General features: G+C 37.8%; 2 non-coding genes across 2 annotated transcripts; both read right to left on the bottom strand.

The window, feature by feature from the left end:
* Nucleotides 1-7,209: 7,209 nt before the first annotated feature.
* Nucleotides 7,210-7,316, bottom strand: LOC141670066 (small nucleolar RNA R71). The gene has a single exon (XR_012554315.1). It is a non-coding gene; the product is annotated as a small nucleolar RNA R71 (small nucleolar RNA).
* A 5,398-nt stretch (nt 7,317-12,714) lies between these two features.
* On the bottom strand, nt 12,715-12,821 carry LOC141669545 (small nucleolar RNA R71). Its single transcript, XR_012553818.1, has one exon. It is a non-coding gene; the product is annotated as a small nucleolar RNA R71 (small nucleolar RNA).
* Between the last annotated feature and the right edge of the window lie 7,514 nt (nt 12,822-20,335).

The following is a 20,335-nucleotide window of genomic DNA, read 5'->3' as shown; positions in this document are numbered from 1 at the left end:
AAGGATGCCGAGGTGGAACCAAAGAAGAAAGCTGTTGCAAACAACCCCGTGAGGGTAATACAGGGGATAAATAAGTCTATCCACCTCCATCATATCCTAAAAGACTTCAAAAACAGAAGTTAGATAAGAAATTTGCCAAGTTCCTGGAAGTTTTCGAGAAGTTGCACATCAATATATCGTTTGCTTAAGCTCTAGAACAAATGTTGAGCTATGCAAAGTTCATGAAAGGTATTCTATCTCAGAAGCTAAAGCTTGATGAGTTGGAAACCGTTGCTCTAACGGAGGAGTGTAGTGCTGTGCTGCAACAAAAGTTGCCTCCGAAGCTTAAAGAGCCTGAAAGTTTCACTATTCCTTGCACTATTGGGAACTTGTCTTTCGATAAATGCTTGTGTGATTTGGGAGCTAGCATCAATCAGATGCCCTTGTCTATCTTCAAGAAGCTTGGTCTACCTGATCCGAAATCGACATACATGTCATTGCAACTAGCTGATCGTTCCATCGCTTATCCGCGAAGAATAGTGGAGGATGTCTTGGTTAAGGTGGACAAACTTATCTTCCCTTCTGATTTTTTAATTCTGGACTTTGAGGAAAATAAGAAGATTCCCATTATCTTTGGGAGGCCATTTTTAGCTACTGGCCGAACTCTGATCGATGTGCAGAAGGGAGAGCTTATAATGAGGATTCTAGATCAGGAGGTCACCTTTAATGTGTTCAAAGCAACATAATTCCTAACTGATGAAGAGGAATGCTTTAAAGTAGAGATGGTCAATTCCGTAGTGAATTCGGAACTTGAGCAAGTGCTAAGGACAGATACTTTAGAAGAGCCTTGACAGGGGAATCTGATAGTGAAGATGAAGAAGGAGCAGAGCAAATGCAGGTTTTGAATGCACCTCCGTGGAAGAGGAAGTTGGATATGCCATTCGATTCTCTTGGGTTAACAGAGCTGGAAATTTCTCAAGAGCGTCTCAAGCCATCTATTGAAGAAGCTCCCACACTTGGGTTCAAACCGCTGCCAGATCACTTGAGTTATGCATTCTTAGGTGTACCCCATGATAAGGGGTTGAGATATATTCTTGATGAAATAGAGGGTGGTCGGATGGATCCTCCCGTGCCTACAGAGGGATTTTCTCATGCACAGCAGGCAGTTGATAGGACTGATGTTGGTGATGAACAATACAGGCATTTGACTACGTGTATGGAGGCCATGCATGACATTCATAGTCATTTTGCTGCAGAGTTGACACAGGCTTTGGACACTATTTTTTGAGCCACTGGTGTCGAGGTTGATTGGCCACATGATCATCCACCCGAGGAGGGTAATCCTCCTGATGACTAGGTATATCTTATATCCTTATTACTGCCTTTAATGGGGACATTGAAAATTTTAAGTTTGGGGGTGATAATGTAAGGATGAGTAATTGTGTGTAGTGTCCATATAGATTCATGTTGCATGTCTAGTGTCCATATAGATTTATGTTGCATGTATAGTTGTAATTCATTCATATTTTTGCATGATTGTTCATTTAGGTCATATTTGTTTGCATATTTGTTTGTGTTTGTATGTGAGTCCATATAGTTGCATGTGCATGCATATAACATGATCCCTTAGGTTGAGCTATTTCTGATTTATAAGTGGATGTTGATTTGAGTGTGGTGATGACGAATAGAGGGATGTTTAAGTCTTAATGAATTGATTTGCATTCCCAGAAAAAAAAATCACAAGTCTTATAGGTTGTTTCTGATTTAGATCATGACTATACTTGTTTATTTGTTGAGATTTAATCCCTTGGTTAAATTTAGAATTTTTGATATTCTCTTCATGACAAAAGAACATTGAATTTTAAATTGGAGAAAAACTTAGATTTTATTGCTAGTTGTGAATAAGGCTAGGCATCAAATGGCTAGTAGCCGACTCATATTTTTATGAGTAGTCTAGGGTTGAATGAGATGGAGCGAAACACACTCATTCACATATTGTTGAAAAAAGAAAAAAGAGAAAAAAGAGAAAAAAAAAGAAAAGAAAAAATACGTGTTTATGCATAATTGATCAAGTGTGAGCTCTTTAATACTCGAGTTATTAAGTTCTAGGGGACTTTGTGCCTAGTGACCTAAGGCTTTGATAGTCTGGGATCCACTAACCTAACGGTCGCTACATGGGTATTATTGTATAAGTCTTTTGGGACCTCACACATTGCTCGATCAAATAAGCATCTTTGTTATGTGTTCAATAGTAGCATGGATCCTTGTATAACTCTAGTAGAAAGGAGGTATTGTGAGTCATTATGCGTTTAACGTCTATTCTGTTTATAAGCTTGTGATTGTTTTGATGAAAGATAAGTTATGGTTATTGATCTAGTGTCAAAATTATATCTGTTAAGCATCCCACACATACACGTTTCTGGTTGTGAGTTGGTTTGTGGGATTTATTTGAACTCTGTTAAAAGTCATTATATTCTTAGAGGCATTGGCTTAGTCACTTGGTTATGGTTATTCTGAGGGGATCAATTGCATTGTCATCTAGTTGCATTTTCACGTAGTTGCATTCATGTATTAGTTTGTTTGTAATTTTTGAGTCTGTTTATGCTTGAGGAAAAACATCGATTCAAGTTTGGGGGTGTGATAAGTGGATTTTATATCTACTTAGAACGCTTCATTTCAGGCTTAAATTGGTGTTTTGGACTCAAGTATCTGGTATGTTTGATGTGTTTTTGTATTGCAGGGTACTAGTTGGAGGGGAAAGGGATTTACAAGGATTTTATGCTGATAAGAGAACAGATTTTGAATTCTAGGTCATTTTCAAGTTGTACAGAATCTCGTTATCTTTGCGTGGGCAGTTGAATCGCCTAATTCTGACGAACGGAGCTCAAGATACGACCAAAAGAAGAATTGTCAAAAAATCACCTAAGTCTGGCGCGCCCGTGCCAGAAATATCAGTAAACCGGCGCGCCCGCGCCATCCTTTTTGCCCCAGAATCCTGTTTTGAGTGGAATTTGATGATTTTGAGGGTCCAGGTCCACTAGGGGCTTATATATAGTGATAAAAAGACGTTTTTAATAACAAGGAGCCAAGGGAGAGCATTGAGAAGACCTATAGAGCACAAGACGGCTACGGAGAAGAAGACTTTTGCATTCTTTAATATAGTTGATACTTTAGATGATTGATTTTTATTTTTCCTTGATCCCTAGTACTCTTATATTGTTTATTATCATGTTTTCATTGGAACCCATGGTGACGATGAGTTTGATTATGAACTAATCATTGTCACGGGGTTCTAACAGATTTATCTATGGATTTCAATAGTTAATTGTTTTTATCATCCTTTGTGTGTGGTGATTTATGATTTCCTAGTTTGGTTGTGCTTATTCATCTTTGATGCGTAGCTAACATCTAATATTGTTTGTTAATCTCTATTGAAGCGACAGTGAATATAGAGGTTTAGAACTTGACATGCTAGCATAGGTTTATGTATGAATTGACATGCATAATTCGTGGGTAATTTTAACCATCTTATTCACCCTATGTAATCACGATATATAACTTGTTCTTAAATCGTTATGTTTTCAATCTTTATAGACATATAGGGACTAAGCATAATTGGTGTCTATTCAACTTCTATCTTAATTGTGGATGTTTGATAGTAGGGTATACGTATAACGAAAGTTAGCATATACTAATTTCGTGTTAACGGATTAGTTGTTATCACCATCACATGATAGGGTTAAAGACATAGACTTTGAATGAAGTATTTAATAAAGTTAGAATCCCATGTTTATTCTCATATAAGTAATTCAATCTTAATTCTCTTAGTTAGTGCTATTTAGTACCATCTCTTAGTTAAATCTAAACTGAATTTGTTATTTGTCTTAGCATTGAACGATAACCATACATTTTTATATAAGTGCATAATCTGAACTTAACCTAAACCAGTCCCTGTGAGAATGAACTTGACTTATATCTTATACTACTTGTGATCACGTGCGCTTGCGTGTATTTTTACGTGTGTTTTAGTGCGAACAAATATAAAAGGGAAGACTCAAACATGAAGTTCTCGAGAGCCCTTCCAGTAGATTGGGATACACATGCCTCAATATTCAGGCATCAATATGATCTTGATTCTCTGACTCTGGATGAAGTGTATGGGATGCTGAAGACTCATGTCTTGGAGATCCAGCAAAGGAAGAATAGAAAAGGTCAGAAGATAAAGGTTGTGGCTCCTAATGTGTAGACTCACAAAGGGAAGGAAAAGATGAATGAGAAATAAAGGAGAAGGAACATTGTGGAAGAGTCAGATACAGATGATTTATCAGATCCTGACACAGATACTGACGAGGATTCTGAAATTGATATGGATGATCCTTAGGTGGTTGAAATGGATGCAATACTTGTGAAAGGTTTCAGAAGGATGAGGTTTGGAAAACCACAGAAAATAGGTGGTTTCAAGAGAAGGTTCTCGGGTCAAGGCAAAGACAGGTTCATAAAGAGTGATGGTCAGTACAACAAGGAAAGAAAGTTTGACAAGACCAAGGTGACATGTTACAATTGTAATGAAATGGGACATATGGCTAGTGAGTGCCCCAAGAAAACTTGAAAAGCTTTGGTCATAACAAACTCCAACAGAGACTGAATGGATTCATCAGGAACTGACAATGATGATGAATGCTATGCACTCATGGCAGCTCATGAGGAGAATGCCTCAGGAACTGATAAGGTACCTTCAGTTGTATTTCCTGTTGATATTGATAATTTGTCTGAACTGAAAACTTTCTTATACTCTTTGCATGTTACTTTTAAAAGTAAGACTATTGAATGTGATAGTTTGATTGCTGATAATAAGAGGCTTAAAAAAAGAAATGATTTCTTAGAATCTGAGTTAGTTTGCATGAATAAACATGAAAAAGCTTGTAAGAAAGCACAACATAATGAAACTCAGATAAACATCAGGTATGCTAGACTAGATAAAGTTCCTGAACAGGAAAAATAGGTGTTTAAAACTTGGATGACCCGAGGAAAGAAAGTTTATAATTTCATCAATGATAAGAACTGGAAAGAATGTCTAGGTTATAACAAATTTGTTGATAGGAATATCAATAAATATACTAATAACACTACTCTAGTTAAATGTGTCGGTGTTAAGTGGCATTTATATCCACTTAGAACGCTCTATAAAGGCTCGAATTGGTGTTTTTTACTCAATTATTTATGTATTTGATGTATTTTTGTAGTGTTTTGCATTTCAGGGTATAATCGGAAGCAGGAAGGGTTTTACCATATTTTTATGCTTGTAATGGTGTTAGGAAGGTGCCTTGGAGGAATGCTCGTTGATCGCTATCAAAAAAAAGCAAAGAAAATAAAGGAATTCATTTTTTCCAGAAGGTCAGCGCGCCCGCGCTGTGATAGCGCGTGACAGCGCCAAAACAACAGAGAAATAGTGCGCCCTCGCTGGGACAGCGCGCGCCCGCGCCAGGCCAAATCTGAAGAACCATGTTGCAAATAGAAGAGTGATTTTCCAGACTTCCATGTTGATTGGGCTGCTATATAAAGACATCTAAAAGACGTTTTTCATAATGAAAACTAAGGAGATGACGGCGAGAAGACCTAAGAGCACAAATACAACCAAGGCGAAGATGATCTAGTTTATTCTTATGATTCTTTGTTTAAGTTGTAATCTTAGATGCTAGTTTTCTTGTTTGTTGAACCTATAATCTTATTTAACGTACTTTGATTATTATTCAGTTTTATAAAGACTTAGTTTATTATACCATGCTTTCATCGAAACCCACAGTGATGATGAGTTCCGTTATGAACTAATCTTTATAGCAGGGTTCTAATGGATTTACTTATGGATTTCAATAGTTAATATGTTTTGATATCTTAGTGTGTGGTGATTGTATGATATCCTAGTATTGGTTGTGTTTATTCGTCTTATGAGCATCACGAACTTATTAGATAGTGTGTTAATCTCTATTGAAACGAAAGTGAATATAGTGGTTTAGAACTTGCCATGCTAGCATAGGTTCATATATTTGATATGCATGATTCGTAGCTAATTTTAACCATCTTACTTGCCCTATGTAATCATGATAGATAACTTGTGCATTAAACCGTTATGTTTTCAAATTCTATAGACATATAGGGTCTTAACATATTTGGTGTCTATTCAGTTTCTATCTCTTTTGTGGATGTCTGGTAGTAGGGTATTCATACAACGAAAGTTGGCGTTTACTAGTTTCGTGTTGTCTGATTAGTGTCATCACTATTGCATGCTAAGGTTAAGAATAATGACTTTGAATGAAGTAGTAATAAAGTTGAAATCCCATGTTTGTCTCATATAAGTAATTCAACCTCAATTCTCTTAATTAAAGTTGGTTAGTTAATTCTTAGTTATAAACAATCTCAACTTGTTAATCGTCTTAGCATTGAACAATAACCATACCATTGTTGCATAAGTACATTAATTGAAGTTAACCTAAACCAATCTCTATGGGAACGAACTATAAAGAATTCTATATTACTTGCGAACGCGTATACTTGCGTGAATATTAGCGCGTATTTTCATCCTAACAAGTTTTTGGCGCCGCTGCCGGGGACTCGGTGTTAATTTTAAGTTTATGTGCTTGACATCAGTGGTCATTAAAGTTCACTGACTCAGATATTTTACTTACTTGTTTGCTTGTTGCTTTTTCAGGTACTCTAGAGAGCGTTTATGCTAACGCGTTCTCGATCTCGAAAGAGAACACTAGATGAAGTGGAGGAAGAAGTTGTAGTAGAGGAAGAAGTTCTTGTAGAAGAGGAGAAAGTTGAAGAAGAAGTTCTTGTTGCAATGGGTGAACCGGAAGCAAATACAAAGGCTTTGATGGACTACTCTCAGCCGAAATCACTGATATTCAGTCTAGCATTGTCAGACCAGCCATCGCGGCTAACACTTTTGAAATCAAGGCTAGCACGATTCAAATGGTGCAGAACTCAGTCCAGTTTGGGGGTTCTCCGATGAAGGATCCCAATATGCATATTAGAGATTTCATCAAGATCTACGACACTTTCAGATTCAACAATGTTTCTGAAGATGCTATAAAGCTAAGGCTTTTCTCATTCTCTCTGAGGGATAAAGCTAAATGTTGGTTGCATTCTCTACCACCAGGCTCTATCACCAAGTGGGAATATCTTGCTCAGAAGTTTCTTACTAAATTCTTTCCTATGGCGAAGACAGCTACAATCAGGAATGCTCTTACTCAATTTGCGCAGCAATCAGGAGAGTCTTTATGTGAAGCTTGGGATCGTTATAAAGAGATGCTGAGAAAGTGTCCTCATCATGGAATACCTGACTGGATGATCATTAACTGCTTTTATAATGGTTTGAGTGCGACTTCTAGACCAATACTTGATGCAACATCAGGTGGAGCCTTATGGGCTAAGAGCTACAATGAAGCTTATGATTTGATTGAACTGATGGATGCTAATGAATACCAGAACCCTTCTCAGAGACTAACTTAAGGCAAGGTAGCAGGAATTCTGGAGGTAGATGCAGCTACTGCTATAGCTGCTCAGTTTAAGGCTTTGATGATGAAGGTGGATTCTTTGGCTAATTATGGAGTTAATCAGATCACTAGTGTCTGTGAACTTTGTGCTGGTGCGCATGAGACGGAGTAGTGTGCTATTTCTAGTAAATCAGCTCAGTTGGTGAGCAACTTTCAGAGGTCGCAGCAACTACTTCCAGCCACCTATCATCCCAACAACCGAAATCATCCTAACTTCAACTGGAGCAACACTCGGAATGCGGTGTAGCAGCCTTATCAGCAATATGCATTAAAGCAATATAACCCTCCTAGTTCTCAACAACCGCAATATACACTAAGACAACAACTCCAACTGCAACAATCTAATGAAAAATCTGAATTGGAGGAGTTGATGCTCATGTGTAAGAGCCAAGCGGTTTCTATCAAGACCTTGAAGAATCAAATTGGGCAGATTGCCAATGCCTTGCTGAATCGACAACCTGGTACACTCCCTAGTGACACAGAAGTTCCAGGAAAGAAGGAAGCAAAAGAATAGGTTAAGGCAATTACATTGAGGTCTGGGAAGGTTACAAGGCAAGAAAAAGCTCAAGTTCCAGAATCTGAAGTTGTGGCTAAAGAAGATGTGCAGAAGGAAGCAGAAGTGGAACCAAGAAAGACAACCGTTGTCAACAATCCTCCTGAGGGTAATACAGGGGAAAAACGGGTCTATCCTCCACCTCCTTTTCCTAAGAGACTGCGGAAGCAAAAGTTGGATAAGCAGTTTGCTAAGTTTCTGGAAGTTTTTAAGAAACTTCATATCAACATACCTTTCGCTGAAGCTCTTGAACAAATGCTAGTTATGCAAAGTTTGTAAAAGGTATTCTCTCTCGGAAGGTGAAGCTCGATGACTTAGAGACCGTAGCTCTTACAGAGGAATGCAGTGCTGTGCTGTTACAGAAGTTACCTCTGATGTTTAAAGATCCTGGGAGCTTCACTATTCCTTACACCATCGGAAATTTGTCGTTCGACAAGTGTTTATGTGATTTGGGAGCTAGCATCAATCTGATGCCTTTGTTTATCTTCAAGAAATTGGACTTAACTGATTCTAAGCCTACTTATATGTCCTTGTAGTTGGCCGATCGTTTGATTACATATCTACGAGGTATTGTGGAGGATGTCTTGGTCAAAGTGGACAAACTCATCTTTCCAGCTGATTTTGTAATTCTTGATTTCGAGGAGGATAAGAAGATTCCCATAATCTTGGGAAGACCATTCTTGGCTACTAGTCGAACCTTGATTGATGTGCAGAAGGGTGAGCTCACTATGCGAGTGCTGGATCAGGATGTAACTTTTAATATTTTCAATGCCATGAAATTCCCTACTGATAACGAGGAGTGCTTAAAGGTGGAGTTGGTAGATTCTGTGGTTACTTCAGAACTTGATCAAATGCTAGGGTCTAATGCCTTAGAGAAGGCTTTGTTGGGGAATTCAGATAGTGAAGACGATGAAGATGATGAGCAGTTGTAGTATTAGAATGCTTCTCCTTGGAAGCGAAGGCTGGATCTGCCGTTTGAATCTCTTGGATTGGAAGAGCTGAAAAATTCTCCAAAGCGCCTCAAGCCATCTATTGAGGAAGCTCCTACACTCGAGCTTAAACCATTGTCTGAACACTTAAGGTATGCTTTTTTAGGTGATGCATCTACTTTGCCTGTTATTATTGTATCTGACCTTTCAGATTGTGATGAGGAAAAGCTCTTGAGAATTCTGAGAGAGTTCAAATCGGTAATTGGATGGACTATAACAGATATCAAGGGAATCAACCTTCTTATTACATGAATAAAATTCTGCTAGAGGAAGGAAGTAAGCCGACTGTTGAGCAACAGAGAAGGCTAAATCCGATCATGAAGGAGGTTGTGAAGAAGGAAATTCTTAAGTGGCTAGACGCATGCATCATTTATTCTATTTCTGATAGTTCTTGGGTGAGTCTAGTTCAGTGTGTGCCAAAGAAAGGAGGTATCATTGTGGTTGCTAATGAGAAGAATGAGCTCATTCCTACTCGAACAGTCATGTGGTGGAGAGTTTGCATGGATTACAGGAAGCTGAACAAGCCACGAGAAATGATCACTTCCCTCTTTCTTTTATTGATCAGATGCTTGACATGTTGGCTGGGTATGAGTACTATTGTCTTTTGGATGGCTATTCAGGTTATAATTAGATTTGCATCATTCCAGAAGATCAGGAAAAGACTATCTTCAGTTGTCTGTTTGGTACTTTTGCTTTCAGAAGAGTTTCTTTCGGGTTATATAGTGCACCTGCCACATTTCATAGATGTATGATGGCCATTTTCTCTGACATGATTAGTCAGAATGTGGAGGTGTTTATGGACAATTTCTCTCTGTTCGATGATTCTTTTGACGAGTGCATGCAAAATCTTGGCACCATTCTTAAATGGTGTATTGAGACCAATCTGGTTCTCAATTGGGAGAAATGTCACTTTATGGTGCAGCAAGGCATCATTTTTGGGCACAAGGTCTCTAGTAAGGGTCTTGAGGTGGACAAATCCAAGGTGGGGGTCATTGAAAATCTCCCCCCACCAATTTCAGTTAAGGGAGTCCGCAGATTTCTTGGTCATGCGGGTTTCTATCGGTGTTTCATCAAGGACTTCTCTAAAATCTCTAAACCGTTGTGCAATCTTATAAAGAAAGATGTCCCCTTCAAGTTTGATGACGAGTGCATATTTTCTTTTGAGAGTTTAAAGAAGAGTTTAATTACAACACCTGTCATAACTGCACCTGATTGGAATGAACCTTTTGAAATGATGTGTGATGCAAGTGACTATGCAGTTAGAGCAATTCTTGGGCAAAGGAAGAACAACATATTTCATGTGTTCTACTATGCTAGTAAGACCCTCAATGGTGCTCAACTGAACTATACTACTACTGAGAAAGAACTCTTAGCCATTGTCTACGGTTTTGAGAAGTTTCGTTCTTATTTGCTTGGGACGAAGGTGACAGTTTTTACTGATCACGCTGCAATTCGCTATCTCTTCTCGAAGAAGGACTCGAAGCCTAGACTAATTCTATAGGTTCTTTTACTTTAAGAGTTTGAGCTGGAGATTAAGGACATGAAACGTACTGAGAATCAAGTCGCTGATCATCTCTCTCGTTTAGAAGATCCAAGTGCGACTTCACAGGATAAGACATTGATAAATGAGTCTTTTCCCGATGAGCAGTTGTTTGGGGTGCAAGAGGAAGAACCGTGGTTCATGATAAGTGGCATTTTATACCACTTATATTTTGTGTATTTGACGCGTTTTTTAGTGTTTTTTGCATTTCAGGATATAACTTGCTTAGATAGGTGGATTTCATCAAAATAAGCTTAAGGAAGTGCTTGGAATCAGTCTAGGGATGATGAGCGAAGAAATTAACAAAAACAGAAGCAAACCAAGGATTTTTCCAGAAAAGTTGCAGGTGCCCGCCTGATGGGAGCAGGCGACCGCCTGCTAGCAGGTGCCCGCGTGGAGGATGCAGGTGGCTGCCTGTGTGCGGAAAATTAGAATCTGAATTTTATAATTCGAGTATGATTGGGCTTTTGTTGACGCTGGTTCTTTTGGGTTATTATATAAACCTTATGGGAAGACGTTTTCTTTATCGAGAGCGAATGCAAGAAGATCGAGAAGACCGTTTAATTCGTCATAACAGTGGATGCTAGTTTTCTGTACTCTTTGAACCTTAATATTCTTGTGACGTACTTCATTATTTATTAAGTATTTTTATTAGTTTATATTGTTGTATTATTATCATGCTTTCATATGAACCCATGGTGACGATGAGATCTATTATGGGCTAATCGTGATCATGAGATCCTAGCGGATTTACTATGGATTTCTTTAGTTAATTGTTTAATACCTTGGTATGTGGTGATTGTATAATATCTAGCATAGGTTGTGCTTATTCGTCTTATGTGCTTCGCGAACATGTAAGATAGCCTGTTAATCTCTTGTGAAAAGACAGTGAATCTTGTGATTTAGAACTTGCCATGCTAGCATATGTTTGTGTATTGTATGCATGATTAGTGGGTAACTCTAACCATTTTACTTGCCTTGTGTAATCATCATGAATAACTTGCGCTTAAATCGTTATGTTGTCAAATTCTGTAGACATATAGGGTCTTAACATAATTGATGCCTATTCAACCTATATCTTAATTGTGGATGCTTGGTAGAATGGTATTCGTACAATCAAAGTTGGCGATTATCAGTTTCATGTTGTTCGATTAATATCATCACCATTACATGCTAAGGGTAATAACAATAACTATTGAATGAAGTAGTAATGAAGTTATGATCTCAAGTGTGTTTAATATTGTTAATTCAAGTATTTAATTCTCGTAGTTAATATTAGTTAATCAACCTTAATTGTTATTGTCTTGATATTGAAGAATAATCATACATTGGTGAGTAAGTGTTAATTAAATATAATTAATCAGAGTATCTATGGGAACGAACTAGAAATTATTCTATATTACTTGTTCACGCGTATACTTGCGTGAATTAATTAGCGCATGCTTTGTGCCTAAAAAGTTTTTGGCGCCGCTGCCGGGGACTCGGTGTTAATTTGTTTAGTTTATGTACTTTCCATCAGTGGTCATTAGGATTCATTGATTAAGACTTGTTACTTACTGCTTTCAGTTTTGTTTCAGGTACTCTAGTGAGCATTTATGCAAACACGTTCTCGCACTCGTAAGAGGAATATGGATAAAGCTGAGGAGACAAATATAGCTCTTGACTTTCCAGAGAAGATAGTTTTTGAAGATTCGGATAAAGAGAGTGAAAAGAAAAACCCTTCAAGCTGATCCAGCTCTTATGGACTTTTCTCGGCCTAAAATTGATGACATTCAGTCAAGCATCATTCATCCGGCTATTCAGGCCAATACTTTTGAAATCAAGCCTGGCACTATTCAGATGGTGCAGAATTCTGTTTCTTTCGGAGGTGCTGCGACTGAAGATCCGAACATGCATTTCAGGAATTTTGTCGAGATCTATAGTACTTTCAAATATAATGGTGTTACTGATGAGGCTATCAAGCTGAGGCTTTTCCCATTCTCTCTGAGGGCCAAAGTTAAGGATTGGTTACATTCTTTACAAGTTGGGCCCATCACTACTTGGGAAGATCTTGCGCAAAAGTATTTGGTGAAGTTTTATCCAATGGCCAAAATAGCAGCTATGAGGAGTGCTCTTACTCAGTTTGCGCAGCAACAAGGAGAATCTATGTGCGAAGCTTGGGAGTGCTACAAGGAGATGTTGAGAAAGTGTCCACATCATGGTATGCCTGACTGGATGGTGATCACTAGTTTCTACAATGGTTTGGGGGCCCAATCTCGGCCCATGCTCGATGCAGCTTTTGGAGGTGCCTTGTGGGCCAAAAGATATACCGAGGCCTATAATCTCATTGAAACTATGGTTGCAAACGAGTATCAAAACCCAACTCAAAGGATGATGCCTGGGAAGGTAGCAGGTATTCTGGAAGTTGATGCAGCTACAGCTATTGTAGTGCAACTACATGCGCTGTCTATGAAAGTCAATTATTTAGCCAACTATGGAGTAAATCAAATAGCTAATGTCTGTGAGATTTGTGCAGGCTCTCATGCTACGGATTAGTGTTCTCTTGTTAATGAATCTGTTCAGTATGTGAAAAATTTTCAGTGACCGCAGCAGCCTGTGCCCGCTACTTATCATCCTAATAACAAAAATCATCCCAATTTCAGCTGGAGCAATAATCAGAATGCTATTCAGCAACCATATCAGCAAGCTACAAGTAAATAATTTAATCCACTTGGATTCCAGCAACCTCATCAATTTTCTCAAAGGCAATTATATCCTCAATAAGGAGGTGCTGTTCCACCTTCTAGTGATGATTTTGAGGAGTTAAAGCTGTTGTACAAAAGTCAGTCTATTTCTATCAAGACCTTGGAAAATCAAATTGGACAAATAACTAATGCCTTGCTCAATCGTCAACCTGACACACTTCCCAGCGATACTGAAGTGCCAGGCAGGAAGGAAGCTAAAGAGCAAGTCAAAGCTGTCACCTTAAGGTCTGGAAAAGTTGTTAATGCTGAAAAAACAAAAGAGGTAGAAGTTGAAGTTAAGGATGAAGAAGAAAAGCAAAAAGAGAAAGGGGGGACCAAGGAAGACTACTGTTGAACACACTCTGCCTGAGGGTAATACAGGGGAGAAACAACTCTATCCTCCACCACCTTTTCCTAAGCGATTGCAAAAACAAAAGCTGGACAAACAATTTGGTAAGTTTCTGGAGGTGTTCAAGAAACTTCACATCAACATATCTTTCGCTGAGGCTCTGGAGCAAATGCCTAGTTATGCGAAATTCATGAAAGGTATTCTTTCAAGGAAGGTGAAACTGGATGATCTTGATACCGTTGCTCTGACGGAAGAGTGCAGTACCGTGCTACAGCAAAAGTTACCTCCAAAGCTTAAGGATCCAGGTAGCTTCACCATTCCTTGCACCATTGGTAAGTTGTCATTTGTCTAGTGCCTTTGCGATTTGGGAGCAAGCATCAATCTGATGCCGTTGTCTATCTTCAAAAAGCTGAATTTGCCAGATCCGAAGCCCACCTACATGTCTCTACAATTGGCTGATCGTTCGATTACATACCCACGAGGCATCGTGGAAGACGTGCTAGTAAAGGTGGACAAGCTCATCTTTCCTGCAGATTTTGTCATTCTGGATTTTGAGGAAGATAAGAAGATTCCCATAATCTTGGGAAGACCTTTCTTGGCTACAGGTCGTACCTTGATAGATGTGGAAGAAGATGAACTCACTATGAAGGTGCAAGATCAAGATGTGACATTCAATGTGTTCAATGCGATGAAATTCCTTACAAAAGATGAGGAGTGCTTCAAGGTGGATTTGGTCGATTCTGCGGTTATTTCAGAACTTGATCATGTGCTAAGGTCTGATGCCTTAGAAAAAGCCTTATTGAGGGATTTTGACAGTGAAAATGATGAAGGCAATGAGCAGTTACAATATCTGAATGCTTCTCCTTGGAAACGAAAGCTAGACATGCCATTTGAATCTCTGGGAAATACTGATCTCAAGAATGTTGAGGGAAAGCTCAAGCCATCTATTGAGGAAGCACCTACTTTGGAGCTTAAACCATTGCCTGAACACTTGAGGTATGCTTTTTTAGGTGATGCATCTACTTTGCCTATTATTATTGCATCTGACCTTTCAGGTAGTGATGAGAACAAGCTCTTGAGGATTTTGAGAGAATTTAAATCGGCCATCGGATGTACTATAGTAGATATAAAAGGGATCAGCCCTTCGTACTGCATGCATAAAATTCTGCTAGAGGAAGGTAGCAAGCCGACTGTTGAGCAACAACGAAGGCTTAATCCTATCATGAAAGAAGTGGTGAAGAAAGAAATTCTAAAGTGGATGGATGCAGGAATAATATATCCTATTTCTGACAGTTCTTGGGTGAGCCCCGTGCAATGTGTACCTAAGAAAAGAGGTATTAATGTGGTAGCAAATGAGAAGAACGAGCTCATCCCCACTCGAATAGTCACATGATGGAGGGTATGCATGGACTACAGAAAATTGAATAAAGCCACGAGGAAGGATCACTTCCCTCTTCCATTCATTGATCAGATGCTTGACAGGTTGGCTGGTCATGATTATTACTGTCTTCTGGATGGCTATTCGGGATATAATCAGATTTGCATTACACCAGAAGATCAAGAGAAGACTACTTTCACTTGTCCATTCGACACGTTTGCTTTTTGCAGAGTTTCTTTTGGCTTATGTGGTGCACCTGCCACTTTTCAGAGATGCATGATGGCGATTTTATGTGATATGATTGGAAATAATGTCGAAGTGTTCATGGACGACTTCTCCGTCTTTGGACATTTGTAATAACCCCAATTTTTGGAATTTTTGAAACCCTTATGAATAGTGTTTTGCTGATTATGCTGAATAAGAAAACTTTTCATGCCACACTATGTAGGGGTTCTTTTATTGATCTTCTGGGATATTATTAGTACTCTATGTGGTATATAAGTGTATGTAAAGATCGTCAGAATCCAAATCCGAACACTTTGATTTTTCCCGAAAATCCACCAGATACCGAAAGAATTGAGTATAAGGTAACAGGATAAAAAGGATTTAAATTCAAGGATTTTAAGAGAGGATCATAAAACGAATATAATGTATTGAGAAAGGTTAAGGGAACCCAAGTAATAAGATCCCGGGTATGATCCCTCAAACGATAAACGAGAACGAAAGTTAAGTGAACCGTATAACAGATCAGCGGTCATTAGGCAAGCAATTAAGAGTTAATCAAGGAGGTTAGGGATGATGATGTCATCAAACCAATAAGAGGAGGACAAGTGGGGGAGGGTGACATAACAAGGTGACATAAGCATGACAAAGAAAGGTGTGTTGTTGGTTGATTAAGAACCACACAAAAGTTACCATGGTAAAAGGTAATAAATCAAAACAAAACAAATCAACCAAGCCAACCAACAATTCATTTCACCAAAAACACAAAGTTATTTCCCTTTCTTCATCAAAAGCTCTCGGCTTTCTTCTTCTTCAAAGAAAGAAAAAGTCAAAATCCTAGCTCCATGCTTTGTTAATTAGCAAGGTAATTATCTAAGACTCCTTATGCATAGATATAGCTATCCTATAAGTTTGAGCTTCTAATTCATTCACAATGTCTTCCTAAAAATCATGGAAGAAGAGGGTGAATAGTGTTTTTCAAGAACTAAAATTTTTGTTCTTGAGTTTTTGTTTAGATTAAGCTTGGATAAGGACTTTTAAGGGTGATTCCAAGCTAATTACTTGATTCTCCACTCTCCAAGGAAGGTATAACCCCTCCAAACCCTAAATTTACTTGAGTATTAGGTTTAGTTTTGTTGTTATAGTTCATGAGAGGCTTGATTGTTGTGTATGTAGAGGTTAGTTGGCTTTGTGATATTTTGGAGTTGTAATTCTTGGAGTATTGATTAATGAACTTAAGTATAGTTTAAATTCATATTTGAGAATAGTATAAATTGATAATTTTGAGTTGTTGGGGCTGTTATGGTGAAGTATGGATGGAGTTTGGTTGGGATGTTGATTGTGAGTTGATTGTGGGTTGGTTTGGAGTAGAATAAAATTGGTAATCGCGTAAACATAGTCGTCGTAATGTCCGATTTACTTTAGACTGTTTTTGCTCTTAACATTAGGACCCGATAACTCCCTGTTAGATTTTTATCATTTCCATGATTAGATAGTTCATATTACGAGCTTCGTTTTGATATGTGGTTCGTTTGAATCCGATGTACGGTTTAGGAGAAACGACCATTTTAAGTAACGGCATTTCGCGAACGAACCATTACCCCTCGCCTTACTTTGAAACATAGGTTAAAGACCTAAAAGGAATAATTGGAATATGAAACATTTATGTAAAGTGTATTAGGCAGTTGGTAAGGCACTCATGAAAGAATCGTCTTAAAACTCTTAATGGTTAATTTATTAAAAATGGTGGAGCCGAGGGTACTCGAACGACTTAAGAGAATCATTAAGCGCAAAGCGAGCGTTAGAGTCTAAATTGGTTAAAGTATAGATTTATAAGTGACTTTGGTTTAATTCCAACTTATATGTTGTTTATCGGTTACCAGACTCGTCCCAAGCCATTTATAACCCTCAGTCGCTCAGGCAAGTTTTCTACCCGTTATACTGTTGTTGTGATGTATACATATGTATATGCATTATCTTGTGATAGATGCATGATGGTTAATTAGCAAATCTTGCGATATATTGGAGCATGTGATATGGTATATATGCATGTCTGTTTCGTAATCTTGATATATACCTGTTGATTCAAATGCTTATAGTTGCATAATACCTATGCTAGAGATAAGCAGTAGTTACGTATACCCTTAGTATAGGGGACCCAAAGGTGGACATTTTTCTAAAACCGGGAGTCGATGTTCCCGAGTATATTATATATATTTATATATATATAGATATAGTTTTTAAAACTATGAATCGAATAAGGTTTATTTGATAACTTTATTTTATTAATGAATATTATTTTGAATATTCATTCGGGGGCTTATGACTCCGTTTATTTTATTAATGAATATTATTTTGAATATTCATTCGGGGGCTTATGACTCCGTTTATTTTATTAATGAATATTATTTTGAATATTCATTCGAGGACTTATGACTCCGATTATTTACTAATTATTATTCTTTATTTTATTAAAGAATAATGTGTCGATAATCAAACTCACTTTGATTATTCAAATAAAGATTTTACTTTTGTATAAGTATATCTTTGGTTATTTAATATTCATTTCAAGTATAAGTTTTACAACTTCTACTTCAATTATTTTTATAAAGATTATTCTTTATGGGAATATTATTTAAATAATAATATTATGATATTTTCTAATATATCGGGACTGATTTATTTCATTAAATCAGCATTACTCCAAACACTCTTTAAAGTATTTTCGAGTCTTCAAAATGATTTTTAAAAGTTAGAGCGGATCCCAAAACTCATTTTTATATTTAAGATATTCCTTTTAAAGAGGATTTAAATATTCGCTCAAAACCTGAGGGATCCGGCTCTGTGGTGTATTTTATATTCGCAACGAGGTTGCTGCTTTGGTAAATTAATTGATTACTTACCCAACGTTCGGGAAGTAAGTCCATCTATTGAGTCTGCATAAGCAACATGGGCTCAGTGGGCGTCCATGAAAGTGTAAGTGGCTCAGTGAGAGTCCATCAAATGCGTAAGTGGCTGAGTGGCAGTCCAGCATAAGGTCCTATTGCGGCTAGGGTGATGACCAGTGGGGAATTCGTCCATCTACTAGTAGAAAAGGTTACTTATTGGTATCTTTGCCTGATCAACAAGATATCAGGTTTATTCCAAAATTCTTTTCTTTCCAAATTCATTGGATATTACAACTCTGTTCATACTTTATATGACAGAGGTTTTCAGGAAATGTATGAGAGATATATATATGGATATATATATATCGGGACTTAATGAAGTATCTCGTAACTTCATTTCTTTTGAATGATATTTCAAGGATTGAATCTATTCAAATCATATCTTGTAGTCTCATCTATGTGATGAACTTTTGACACAGATTATACCTTGAACGGTGGTAGTTCAAGTAGTATTCGAAAAAGATATAAGTATATTGGAGTATCTTGTAACTTCATCTTTTAAACTTATATCTAGTAAATGATTATTTTGTGCATGTCAAAGATTTTCAGAAAAACGTTGAGACAAGGTTAGATAGATGAGATCACCTTGCAACGATATTTTTATACAGTTATAAACTGGAACTTTGTGTATATGATGCATGGAAGATGATTTCCAAGATTTTGAAAAGGTATATATACATATATACTGAATATTTTGCGACTTGGTCGCGTTAAGATATCAAACTTGGTTCATTTCTTCTTGACCAAGATTTTCATGAGTACGATGAGAATGCTCATACATTGTTAATTATTATATATATTATTTCGGTGGGCTTGTTGCTCACCCTTGCTTTCTTCTTTCATCACACAACAACATATAGAAAAGATGAACAGGACCAAGCTTCCAATTCGCAAGCGGTTAAGAAACGTTCCGCAGTTTTCAAGAAGCGTTGATGCCGCTGTAGCTGAGGTAAAAATTACCAATAGGCTAGACTTTCAACTTCTGATGTACCAGACTTATGTATCTATATGAATTATAATAATGGCAAAGAAATGTAAATTTATTAAGAAACCCTTTTAAGGTGTAACGGTTTATAATGGTGGAATAAAATGACTTGTGTTATTTTTGGTATTCATCTCCGAGACTATAGCTTGTGGTGTGTGTGTGTGTATATTGTGGGGTCATAGTACTCAGTAGCTGGTTGACTGTTAGGATTAAGTATTGATAAGGGAAATGGAACTCGTGACAACCCGAATCCCCGACCCCGGATTTGGGGGTGTTACAACATTCGTATGATGAATGCTTGAATAATCTCCGTTTGGTGCTCAAAAGGTGTGTGGAAACCAATATGGTGCTCAATTGGGAAAAATGTCACTTCATGGTGTAATAGGGCATCATTCTTGGGCATAAGGTCTCCAGTAAAGGTCTTGAGGTGGATAAAGCCAAGGTGGGCGTCATTGAAAGTTCCGCCACCTATTTCCGTGAACGGAATCCGTAGCTTTCTTGGTCATGCGGATTTTTATTGGCGTTTCATCAAGGACTTCTCTAAGATATCTAAGCCGTTGTGCAACTTGCTCGAGAAAGATGTGTCTTTCAAATTTGATGATGAATGCTTGGTAGCATTCGAGACTCCCAAGAAGAGTTTAATCACCGCACCAGTTATTATGACACCTGATTGGAGAGAACCTTTTGAGATGATGTGTGATGCAAATGATTATATAGTGGGAGCATTTCTTGGGCAGCAAAAGACTAATATCTTTCATGTGGTCTACTATGCTAGTAAGACGCTAAATGGAGCTCAACTGAACTACACCACTACTGAGAAGGAGCTCTTGGCCATAGTTTTTGGTTTCGAAAAATTTCGATCTTATCTACTTGGGACAAAGGTGACAGTGTTCACTGATCAAGCTTCCATCCGCTATCTAGTCTCAAAGAAGGATTCAAAACCTAGACTTATTCGTTGGGTTCTCTTATTACAGGAATTCGAGTTAGAGATCAAGGATCGAAAAGGTACTGAAAATCAACTAGCTGACCATCTCTCTAGATTGGAGAATCCCGATTCTACTTCACATGATAAGACATTGATCAACGAATCTTTTCCGGATGAGCAGTTGTTCG

This window comes from Apium graveolens, chromosome 6, assembly GCF_009905375.1.
Source record: "Apium graveolens cultivar Ventura chromosome 6, ASM990537v1, whole genome shotgun sequence".
Taxonomy (NCBI): Eukaryota; Viridiplantae; Streptophyta; class Magnoliopsida; order Apiales; family Apiaceae; genus Apium; species Apium graveolens.
This window is presented reverse-complemented; position numbering and strand designations above follow the sequence as displayed.